Below are 12432 nucleotides of genomic sequence, written 5' to 3'. Positions count from 1 at the left end.
TCTGCTGTTACACAAATGCAATCTTGACTGTGTCTAATAGTGTTTGTAGTAAAACTTGTGTGAAGATTGGGTTTTTTGCTTTGAAAAGGGAATGTGATAATTGCTTTTTAGATTGAAGTGCATTTTACTACAGTTCTGTTATTGTTGGCAATTCATTCCACTTCTGCTGTTTTCCATAACCATCTTGCCAATTATTTTATAATTTTTTCTCAGAGGAAAGCAGACATATTTTCAGTGTTGCCCAGAAGGTGGAATTGAACCACTTTGACTCTCATCAGCTACAAGTTTGAAGCCTGCACCCCAGACCACTGAAACTCATCTGGGTAGAATTAAGAGAGCATCTGGCTCTTATATTCAACATCAATTTGACATATGTTTTTACATTATGTAGTTAAATTATTTTATTTACAATTATTTGGTGATTAGGAAAGCACATTTAAATTCCATATGTGTATTCACAGCAGGAAAAAAAGGTGTAGGGTTGTAGAGAATCAAAGGACCATGAATATAATATAATTAGAAACCTTAGGTACTGGCTTAAGGCCGGTAGCAACCACTACAGAATGTCCGGTCAGAACAAGGATGAGGCAGATGTCCAGGTTAAGGGGAGTTTAATGGAAGATGTCCACACTCACACATCACACACACATTTGACCACTCATGGTTCAGATATCTGAGAATCATGTCCAGTGATAACTGACATTAACTATGTGGTCATTTAGATGCATGCACAATTAAACATCAGACATACAGGGATTCAGTCCACAAGAGGAAAAGTTCAGCAGGAGGGAAAACTGTGGAAGTGCTCATCAGGATTGGGAAAGCACGTTTCTGACCACACAGCGTGTTGGGGTCATAGACCAACTGAAACTGAAGTCCCGGGAATCAAGGCTGCTGATAGGCTGAATGAGATGTGGTGCTAAGTATTTGGTGTGACCTTGACCAATAAGACACTAACAAAAGTGGGGGTCCTCTGAATAGGAGACTAACCTGCTCGACTAGAACAAGCATAAAGGATGGCTATAATCAACTGACTGAAGCTGGACCCATTAACAGGTAAAATGTTTGTTTTCAATCAAAACTAACATTTGGAGTTGGGATTGTAGCACTGCAAAGCATCCTGGGACATATGCAAATTATTATGTCCATGAGATTTAAACTTGAAATCCCCTTAATAAGGCTAGCGGAACCCCTCGACAACATCCGCTGAAAAGGCGGATTGAAATATATTTTTTGAAATATTTAACTTTCATACATTTACAAGTGCAATACACCAAATTAAAGCTTAACTTCTTGTTAATCTACCCATCGTGTCCGATTTCACAAAGGCTTTACAGCGAAAGCATCCCATGTGATTATGTTAGGTCAGAGCCTAGTCACAAAAACATACAGCCATTTTCCAGCCAAAGAGAGGAGTCACAAAAAGCAGAAACAGAGATAAAATGAATCACTAACCTTTGATGATCTTCACCAGATGGCACTCATAGGACTTCATGTAAGTTTACATTGGCGCGTTATGTTCAGTAATGTTTTGCCTCTAAAAAATCCGGCGAATTTGCAGAGAGCCACATCAATTTACAGAAATAATCATCATAAACTTTGATAAAAGATACAAGTGTTATGCACAGAATTAAAGATATACTTCTCCTTAATGCAACCGCCGTGTCAGATTTCAAAAAAGCTTTACGGAAAAAGCACACCATGCAATAATCTGAGTACAGCATTCAGACACAAAAACAAGCCATACAGATACCCGCCATGTTGTGGAGTCAGTAAAAGTCAGAAGTAGCGTTATAAATATTCACTTACCTTTGATGATCTTCATCAGAATGCACTCCCAGGAATCCCAGTTCCACAATAAATGTTTGTTTTGTTCGATAAAGTCCATAATTTATGTCCAAATACCTCCTTTTTGTTCGCACGTTTAGTTCACAAATCCAAATTCAAGAGGCACGGGCAAGTCCAGGCGAAAGTCCAGACGAAAAGTCCAAAAAGTTATATTACAGTTCATAGAAACATGTCAAACGATGTATAGAATCAATCTTTAGGATGTTTTTATCATAACTCTTCAATAATGTTTCAACCGGACAATTCCTTTGTCTTTAGAAATGAAAGGGAACGGAGCTCGCTCTCAGGGCCGCGCGCATGATTTAGCTCATAGCCTTCTGCCAGACCCCTTAGTCAAACAGTTCTTATTCGCTCCCCCTTCACAGTAGAAGCCTGAAACAAGGTTCTAAAGACTGTTGACATCTAGTGGAAGCCCTGGGAAGTGCAATATGACCCCATTTACACTGTATCTTGGAAAGGCAATGAGTTGAAAAACTACAAACCTCAGATTTCCCACTTCCTGTTTGGATTTTTCTCAGGTTTTCGCCTGCCATATGAGTTCTGTTATACTCTCAGACATCATTCAAACATTTTTAGAAACTTCAGAGTGTTTTCTATCCAATAGTAATAATAATATGCATATATTAGCATCTGGGACAGAGTAGGAGGCAGTTCACTATGGGCACGCAATTCATCCAAAAGTGAAAATGCTGCCCCCTATCATAAAGAAGTTAAACAAGGTTTTCATCACTATTGATGTTTATTGCTTTGAACTGAACAAATTGGAAGGACACATTATTTTATGGAAATTATAAATGAGCCCCATTGAACACAAATTAAGGCCGGTCTACACACCACATGAGGGATATAGTTTTACAGTGTGTGTGTTGCAAATGTATTTCTTGCACTTGATGCATGTGTACTGTGTCTTCCTGTTCTTCTTGGGTCCACACACATCACAGCGCTTCTTCTTGTTGCTACCGGCTGCAGTCTAGAATGATGAAAACACTTAGTTCAGGAATTTTACTAACATCTCACTCACTCACATATATAGTTACAGCAGGCCAAGGTATGAGAGTCAGCCACACCCACATGCATCAACATCACTCACACCTACTTCCGATATTGGAGTTGTTGGACCTGTGGGTCGGGCGGATGGGGCACCAACATCCTCCTCCTCAATCCTCCTCATGATGGCTGCAGAAGCTGGGGTCCTTGAGATATGTTGATTTGAGGTCCTACCAAAGACTTGCCCAGCTCCTCGAGAAAGATCCGTCTCCTCTGGAGCTTCCCTCTGTTCCAATCTGGGTTCAACGCAATCCAGATGACAAACGCGTTTGTCAAAGAATATCACAAGTGGCCAGCGTAGGGTTCTTCTTTTGCAGCTGTAGCCAGTCACCAGCTTGTTTAAATTGTCCACCGCTCTTTTCGTGGCATTGTAATCTATTTTGATTTCTGTTATTTGATGTTCCTGGCCACAGATTCTCCTATCGCTATGCAGCGTACTCAAGAGTACCACATTTTTGTCTTTCTTTCGCACGTAGGACACTAGGGACATTTCGGCCGTGAACACAAACTTAGAGGAATTGATAGGCCTGTTCTGTGTATTCAACAGCTGAGGTGGGAGCTCTGGCTTGTTTTTTCGTACTGTTCCTACCATCGTCAGCTTCCTCTTGAGGAGCTCCTGTCACAGCTTGTGCGAAGTAAAAAAGTTATTGCATGTGATGTTGTGGCCACGGAGTCCCTGTGTCACATCCAGGACAACCCGCATCCCTTGGTTCTTCTCAGGGGCTCCTCCCTCTGGCTTTCCCGTATACACTTGCAACTTCCAGACATATGATGAAGCAGCATCACAGGCAGCCCAGATCTTGATTCTATATTTTGCAGGTTTAGACGGTATGTACTGCCTGAAGGGGCAGCGGCCATCCTGGAAATAATGTGGACGTTTTCCAGAGACAATGTTGCATTGAAGAGTTCTCTGACAGTTTCTGCTTCCCACAGGGATTCTGTGGATTCCCCATTGGATCTGAAAACACCAGCAAGAATAATAACCCCAATGTATGCATGTAAATGAGTTTTGTCCATCTCCTTCCATCTCTCTTCAAAAACACGCCTTCCGTCCAAATTAGTGCAGTCCAGAATAATTTTCTGGATGATGTCTGGGGTTTGAAATGAAGACTTTATGTCCCGCACATGAGTCGGCACTGGTTACATCCTTATTACATTGGCAGCCATGTGGGGTGGCTMATTTCTTGGGAAAGAAGACCATTCCATTTTTTGACATCCATATTTCTCCTCCTGCAGGCTGCTGTTGAGCTGGTTGCTGATAGGCTGGGCCTTGGGGCTGGCTGAGGGTCAATCTCATCCTCTTCTTCCAACTCACTGTCAGACTCTGAATTGACCGAGACATGATCTTCATATTCTGAAAATTCTTCATCTTCCACAGTGGAAGATGCTTCTTCCATACCAGCTTCTCTCTCTGCAAAAATTATTTCTAAGGCCCTCTGAATAGAGATTATTTTGCCATACTGATTGATTGTGGTAAGGAGCCACACATGCAACGTTATTTATTTGTTGTATCCCTCCCCCAATTTGCACCTGGCTGGGGTAGTGTGGGAAACKTCTGAATGTTTTACTATGTATCGAAACTAATGTATCAAAATAATGTCTTGTAATAACTTTGTGCAGGTTCCCGCAGACGTTGTGTAGTTTCACACACTAMAAAAGGTAAAGAGTGCGAGAAAAGCGGGAGACAGGCAGGGAGACAGACAGGTTCTTGGTGCTATGTTGAAACAGCAGGCCCGCTGAGTAGGAAGACAGAGTGAAGGCACACAGCAAAACGTTTTGTTTAATTTTTACTTGTTTTCACCTATACACACACTTTTCCACACTTTCATAACCCTCGGGTCCAGTGGAACCGAACAACACAAATGTAATATACAGTTGAAGTCGGAAGTTTACATACACTTAGGTTGGAGTCRTTAAAACTTGTTTTTCAAAAACTCCACACATTTCTAGTTAACAAACCATAGTTTTAGCAAGTCGGTTAGGACATCTACTTTGTGCATGACAGAAGTCATTTTTCCAACAATTGTTTACAGACAGATTATTTCACATATAATTCACTGTATCACAATTCCAGTGGGTCGGAAGTTTACATACACTAAGTTGACTGTGCCTTTAAACAGCTTGGAAAATTCCAGAAAATGATGTCCTGGCTTTGGAAGCTTCTGATAGGCTAATTTACATAATTTGAGTCAATTGGAGGTGTACCTGTGGATGTATTTCAAGACCTACCTTCAAACTCAGTGCCTCTTTGCTTGACATGGGAAAATCAAAAGAAATCAGCCAAGACCTACTTACTTTTGGTGCGAAAAGTGCAAATCAATCCCAGAACAACAGCAAAGGACCTTGTGAAGATGCTGGAGGAAACAGGTACAAAAGTATCTATATCCACTCTAAAACGAGTCCTATATCGACATAACCTTAAAGGCCGCTCAACAAAGAAGAAGCCACTGCTCCAAAACACCCATTAAAAAAAGACAGACTACAGTATGCAACCGTACATTGGAACAAAGTTCGTACTTTTTGGAGAAATGTCTGTTGGTCTGATGAAACCAAAATAGAACTGTTTGGCCATAATGACCATTGTTATGTTTGGAGGGAAAAGGGGGAGGCTTGCAAGCCGAAGAACACCATCCCAACCGTGAAGCATGGGAGTGACAGCATCATGTTGTGGTGGTGCTTTGCTGCAGGAGGGACTGGTGCAYTTGACAAAATAGATGGCTTCATGAGGAGGAAAATTATGTGGATATATTGAAGCAACATCTCAAGACATCAGTCAGGAAGTTAAAACTTGGTTGCAAATGGGTCTTCCAAATGGACAATGACCCCAAGCATACTTCCAAAGTTGTGGCAAAATGGCTTAAGGACAACAAAGTCAAGGTATTGGAGTGGCCATCACAAAGCCCTGACCTCAATCCTATAGAAAATGTGGGCAGAACTGAAAAATCATGTGCAAGCAAGGAGGCCTACAAACCTGACTCAGTTACACCAGCTCTGTCAGGAGGAATGGGACAAAATTCACCCAACTTATTGTGGGAAGCTTGTGGAAGGCTACCCAAAATGTTTGACCTAAGTTAAACAATTTAAAGGCAATGCTACCAAAGACTAATTGAGTGTATGTAAACTTCTGACCCACTGGGAATGTGATGAAAGTAAATCATTCTCTCTACTATTWTTCTGACATTTCACATTCTTAAAATAAAGTGGTGATCCTAACTGACCTAAAACAGAGATTATTTACTAGGATTAAATGTCAGGAATTGTGAAAAACTGAGTTTTTGGCTAAGCTGTATGTAAACTTCCGACTTCAACTGTATATAAGTGTCCATCTCCACTTTCTGGAGGACTGAGTATGATAGCTAAGGAGATGGAGAAAACATCTGTCTCTGGATTACACCTTCAGACTAAGGGCAACCATGGTATCCGTGACAGGGAGAAGCATGCATGAAGTTTGCGGGTAAGATAGTCTAGCTAGCWAAATTTTCAGATATTAAACGTTTCTAATTTTGACAAAGTAATTTTCATTTCAAGTWAAAGTGTATTGTTAGCTAGCTAGCTAATGTTAGCTGGCTGGCACCCTAGCTAACGTTACGTGTATGATCTTATTATTAGTATCTCAGAGTAATTTGCTTGGCTAGTTATAGCCTAATGTTAGCTAGTTAACTTTGAACCTGGTTGGTTACCGACCTGCAGATTCAGGCAGGGTAGTAACATCATGTGTTAGGATTCTGGCTCATTGTTTACCTAGCTAGCTAGTTACATGTCTTAACAAAATACTCCACAATGCAAGTAACCATTTCGGTTGTGTTTGTAAATTCAGTCAGGCCATCTACTCCAATTTCAGAGCACTCTTGTCTGAGTGTGCCAGAGCGCAGAATAACTGATTCATTTCCGAACGTTCATCACCTGCTGAATATGGCCGGTGTCAGTAAACGCCAGCCAAAAAACATAATTCAATTGTTGCCAGAAGCACAGTTACAGTCACCAACGCTCTGGATAACATGAAAACAGCCTATCCAGCTCTGCTAGAGCGAGTAAAATGGTCAGATTGGGTTGTTCTCTCATTTGTGTCTGGAAGTAGCTAGCAAGCTAACCTGTTAGCCAGTTAGCTTGGGTGCTTGACTGCCATTGTGAGGTCTGAACGCTCGGATCAACCCTTCTCATCGGCCAGCATCCAATGTGCGCTCTGAACGCTCCGAGAGCGAAACGCTCAGAATTTTTGAACGAACAATCTGACAGCACAGTTGCAGTCACCAACAAGTTGCACAAAAGCTCTGGATAACATAAAAACAGCCTAACCAGCTCTCCTCGAGCGAGTAATGTTCAGTGAACTGTTCTCTCATTTGTGTACAGAAGTAGCTAGCAAGTTAGCCAGTTAGCTTGGGTGCTTGACTGCTGTTGTTAGTACGGAACGCTCAATTCAACCGTTAAAGAGATGGGTCGGGCTAAAGCTTCTAGGATGTTCACCATGCAGAATGGGTGTAGACAAAGAAGAGCTCTCCAGTTGGTACTAAAATATTCAAAGGCTATTTTCTCAAAAGTGAGGATACAAGTTCATCAACTTTCAAAGCAGAATTACTTTCCCATTGTTCATAAAATGCAATGTATGATATACCATGTTGTAGCATGTTGCTACATAAGACCGAATCGAGCCGGTTGGTCACCCCTGAATAATCTGTATAATTGGCTCTTTTTTGGGATAGAATATGTAACGATCCGAAAGGAACCTTCAGATTAATTTCCAACTTAACGTTAGCGTAGACTAGTTGAACATGCATACATGTGGACAGGCACAGAGATTACATTTAGACTAATAGAAATATATATGGTATAACCCTCAACCTTTACATAGTGACCAGACCATTAAAATGTACCTAGGTAGGTAGGCAGACAGTATCAAGCTACAGCCATGTCTAACAGGCATGCTTAGGCAAATATTTTTTTATATAGTAAAACCAGCTCATCAGTTTTAGAGATTTACAAGAGTTAAATTGTTGTATTATTGTTTCTCCTTCCTGTTAGCTAGTAAACTTAGCTAGCTAGCTTGCTGGATAGCCTATACTTGTTATTTACATCTGTTTTGAATCCTGTGTGATGCCTAGTGTAGCACCCCGTATTATCGCCATATTCAACAGCTTTTAAGAAACATATTACTTTCAATCAGTGTTATCTTGTGATCAAGCCATCAATCTTTTGTGATTATTGGTGTCGTAAAAATGTTAGCTAACGGATTAGCAATTAGCATGTTTGACATTTCAGTGGAAATACTACTACTATCAGCTTTTTGATAAGCGGTTTAGCAAAAAAAATACGTTCCGTATTATCGGCATACGGTCCCCAGTTATTGGCCACCTTACTATTTTGTTCAATAACAAGATATATCTGTTTTAAGTTTGTAAAAAAAAGAATTTAATCCGAAATGTTTACTAGATAGTTGACTAGTTGGCTAGCCTTCCGGTTAAAAAAAATGACTTGCCTGGAATCGGTTAGCTATATTTCAGTGGTAAAAAGTTGGATATTAAATGATCTGTGGTCTGTCACGCCGTCAAATTTTACATTATACAGCGTGACCCACAAAATATATACTGTTTTTGAAAACTCTCAAAAGCTAACTTAACTTACATAAATTGCAATGCAAATCGGTGGTCAGCTAGCTAGAAGGGTGTCTTTAGTCGCAAAACTTACCGTTATTTTCCAGTCCATTTAAATGTTGAGCTCGAGGTGATTTAATCCTCAAACTGCTAGAGAGTGTCCGAAGTTAGGTGGTGTCTGATGTTGGGGGAAAATTAGCTATAGTTGTGTGATTTTGAAATGCATCCACAGTCATAATCATAACAAATGTCATCCCTTGTCAATTATGTTACATAGTTAGCTAGTAAAACTATTTACAATTGTGGATGTTACACGTTTGCTAAAAAGTTACAAACATGAGGCCTGGCACATAGCTTGGCACCTGCTGACTTGTTACTAACTGGATAGCCAACTCTAGTCATGTGCTAACGTTTGCTTGTAAACCTAGCTTAAGGTGGCTGGTTATAATGTCATAGCTTGTTGTTTAGTTGCCTTAAAAGAGAAGAGGTTTTACAATCAAGATACAATAGATCTCCGATTGTAAAACCTCTTCTATCTTTAGTCATAGGTTTTTTATTTATCCCTTATTTTACCAGGTAAGTTGACTGAGAACACATTCTAATTTACAGCAACAACCAGGGGAATAGTTACATGGGATGAATGAACCAATTGTGAGCTGGGAATGATTAGGTGACCATGATGGTATGAGAGCCAGATTGGGGATTTAGCCAGGACACCAGGGTTAACACACCTACTCTTACGATAAGTGTCATGGGATCTTTTAGTGACCACAGAGAGTCAGGACACCTGTTTAACATCCCATCCAATAACAGCAACCTACACAGGGCAATGTCAGGGAATTGGGATATTCTTTTAGACCAGAGGAAAGGGTGCCTCCTACTGGCCATCCAACACCACTTCCATCAGCATGTGGTCTCCCATCCAAGGACTGACCAGGACTGACCTTGCTTAGTTTCAGAAGCAAGCAAGTAGTGGGATATGGCTACCTGTAGTTGTTTAGCTAACTTAGTTAGCTAGACTAGGTACCTAAGTTATCAAACAAAATAATTAGATTTCCCCGCACTGTAACACATTAGTATGTTAGCCAGCAATACACAATATGGGATTCAGTAGATAAACTTAGCTAGCTTGCTATGTGGCTTGCAGGAAAAATAACTTATTTAGCTAGCGACCATATTTGTCATCTACACCTTTGGTGCTGGCATCGGCTGTAGAAGCTGAGCTTCTAGCTAAATCCAACTCTTTGTTTCAATTCATCTTCGCTATATTCCGGTTGAAACATGTATGGTTGGATGTCACCATGTAGCAACAATTCATTTTGATGAGAGGAATCACTTGAAGCCATTGTGGTCTGGTCAGTTCTTTCAGTTTTCCCAAAGGATTGTGTTGTTAATGTCCGTCGCCCTTTAAAACCCCCCGCCCCCCCATCCCCTCCCCATCAATACACTCTATGACGGCTTCTGGTGTATCGTTCAACGAGCGAAGCCCATACTTTCCTTACTCCTGGGCAATTATGTGTGAAACACATCTTACTGACCTGGAAATGCCTCAGACAGGATACAAATAATTCCAGATTCCTGATGGGTGAAATTCCTCTTTAAGTTTAGTTTTTGCTTCTTTTACTTTTGTTTTTGTACACCAGCTTCAAACAACTGAAAATACAATATTTTTGGTTATTGAAAATATATTTCACAGAGGTTTAAATGGTACAATAATTCTCTACAGTATTGCTTCTTTTGTCACATGAACTGAAATTAGGCAAACTATTAGAATTTTAGCAAACAGGAAATGGCGGATTGATTTCTGCATATTGCACCTTTAAAATAAGATTATGTTATAATTTAGAAAGGAAGCTTGTTATTCTCTACATGTGTGTGTGTGTGTGTGTGTGTGTGTGTGTGTGTGTGTGTGTGTTTGAGTGTGCGTCTATATCTGCGTCAGTGTCTGTGCTCCTTTTTAGATAATTCATATGAAATGGAGCTGAGCTATAGATTCCTGTGTTATGTGTTCTGTGACGTCAGCAGGGGGAGTAGGATGAGTGGAAGAGCGGAATAGGAGGAGTGGAAGTGTGAGTAGGAGTTGGACAAAAAGCAGACAGAAAGAGGAGTAGGAAAAGACTGAGGAAATGAGAGTGAGTAATTGTGGGAGCCAGAGTGTTCACCTGGGCCATGTTCATTAGGCAAACATTGTGGAACATTGCAGATAGAAATATCATGAATAGAGCGGAGAGGCATGTTTGTTATACTTAAGTGTTCCATAACATTTTGGGAAAATGCTGCATGAGATCTAGTGCAAACCATTATATAGTAACTGTGCTACGTTATTACAATACACAGTTTCTTCTGGTGCCTCTCAGACCAACAGTGCCTCTCTAGGGACTATATTTAGAGCTCTTATCCATTTCATGCCTCACCATGGCATACCCTATTGTTTCATAAATCTGCCTCTGATGTAACAGCTGACTTACATCTGCAAGCTGTCTGTTGGTCGCTTGGCAACTCAGCCAGCATGCCAATAACATGGTTACTCAGCAACCGTTTGCCACATGTGGCATATTACCCCTTTCTACTTAATTGATCCAGAATATTTCTCCATTAGCATATACAAGAAGTATTCAGTAGTCATTTTAACCAAGCTATCCTTGTGTCCTACTGTTTATAGTTGCACACAAACAAATGTAACAAATTGATGTGAGAACTTTCAGGATGACTATTTCTTTAAAAAAATGACAGTGCAAGATGGAGAATTTTTCAGTGGAATTCAAGGTTGAATTTCATGGACATAATAGTTTGCATATTTCCCAGCATGTTTTGTAGTGCTTTATTCCTGAATCAAATGTTAGTCTTGCTAGAAAACAAACAGCTAAGTATTTTGGATGCACACATGCAATTTTTATCTATTAATTAAAGAATTGTTAATAAAATAATGCTTTACTGATAACCATTTTGTTTAACTGAGGGATGTCTCCTTTAATATCCGGAAAATGATGAAATAGTAGAAAAGGAAACTGATGCTGCAGCCGCATTGCTCATCTTCGCAGTGGGAATCCAATCGACATACATTTCAGCTTATCCTACAGTACATAAAAAAATACAAAGCACACCTGATGTTAGAATATCACTTCTTCAGGTTACCTATACCACCAGGGCTCTTGATTTTTTGGTTGTGTTTAATTCATTCAGGTGTTTTAGTGTCATATAAAGATGACATCTACTGTTGATCTGAAACAACCAATAGTTAAGACAGCAGGTTGTCCTATCCCATTGAGGCCTGTGTCCTATGCTGTCATGTCCATACATTTTCTCAACAAATAATCATTGGGTCATTGCCACTAGAGTGTTTTTGGACAATATGTCCTCCTCCAGTCTAGATGGACATCATATTGTACAGTTTGTGTCTCCCCTATTTGCAGGCCTAAATTAGATGGTTGCATTAAAGACAAGGTCGTTTCTATTGATCTGTTTGTCAGGATCAGCAGAGTAGGCCTAGGCTATTCTGTGATTTGTCGTATTAAAGAAGATTCTGCTAATGTCTCCAGGCATACAAAGTGTAGTAGAATTGCCTGAAATGGAATTATTAAAGGCCACATTTTTCCCGTGCAAAGAAAAGACAAGAAAGGTCTCTGATATAGCCTATAGGCCTATGCCACTACGCGCTCAGCCATGCACAGTGATTAGATTGAGTTACTACATTTTGACTATCCACTCTACTCATCACTTTAGGAGTAGTAGGCTTACATTAGTCTGCAAATGCGATGAAAGATGCATGCAATGCTATATTATTTTCATGAAAATAACTATGAGAGATACGCATGTGGGATAGACTACACTCTATCTAGCTAAAGTTGGCAACTTAGTCTTGTTAACACCTGGTTACCATAACAACTAAACTAAACCTGAAATCAGACTATCCAGTGATGAAAAGATCGGTACTGACAGCTGTCTGGGT

The 12432-nt window shown here is 40.2% G+C and overlaps 1 non-coding gene across 1 annotated transcript; it reads right to left on the bottom strand.

Moving 5' to 3' along the window:
- Window positions 1–238: 238 nt before the first annotated feature.
- On the bottom strand, window positions 239–325 carry trnastop-uca (transfer RNA opal suppressor (anticodon UCA)). The gene has a single exon. It is a non-coding gene; the product is annotated as a tRNA-Sec (tRNA).
- Between the last annotated feature and the right edge of the window lie 12107 nt (window positions 326–12432).

The sequence above is a fragment of the Salvelinus sp. IW2-2015 genome, linkage group LG14 (genome assembly GCF_002910315.2).
Source record: "Salvelinus sp. IW2-2015 linkage group LG14, ASM291031v2, whole genome shotgun sequence".
Classification (NCBI taxonomy): Eukaryota; Metazoa; Chordata; class Actinopteri; order Salmoniformes; family Salmonidae; genus Salvelinus; species Salvelinus sp. IW2-2015.
Note: the sequence above shows the minus strand (reverse complement) of the source record. Positions and strands in the feature narration are given on the sequence as shown.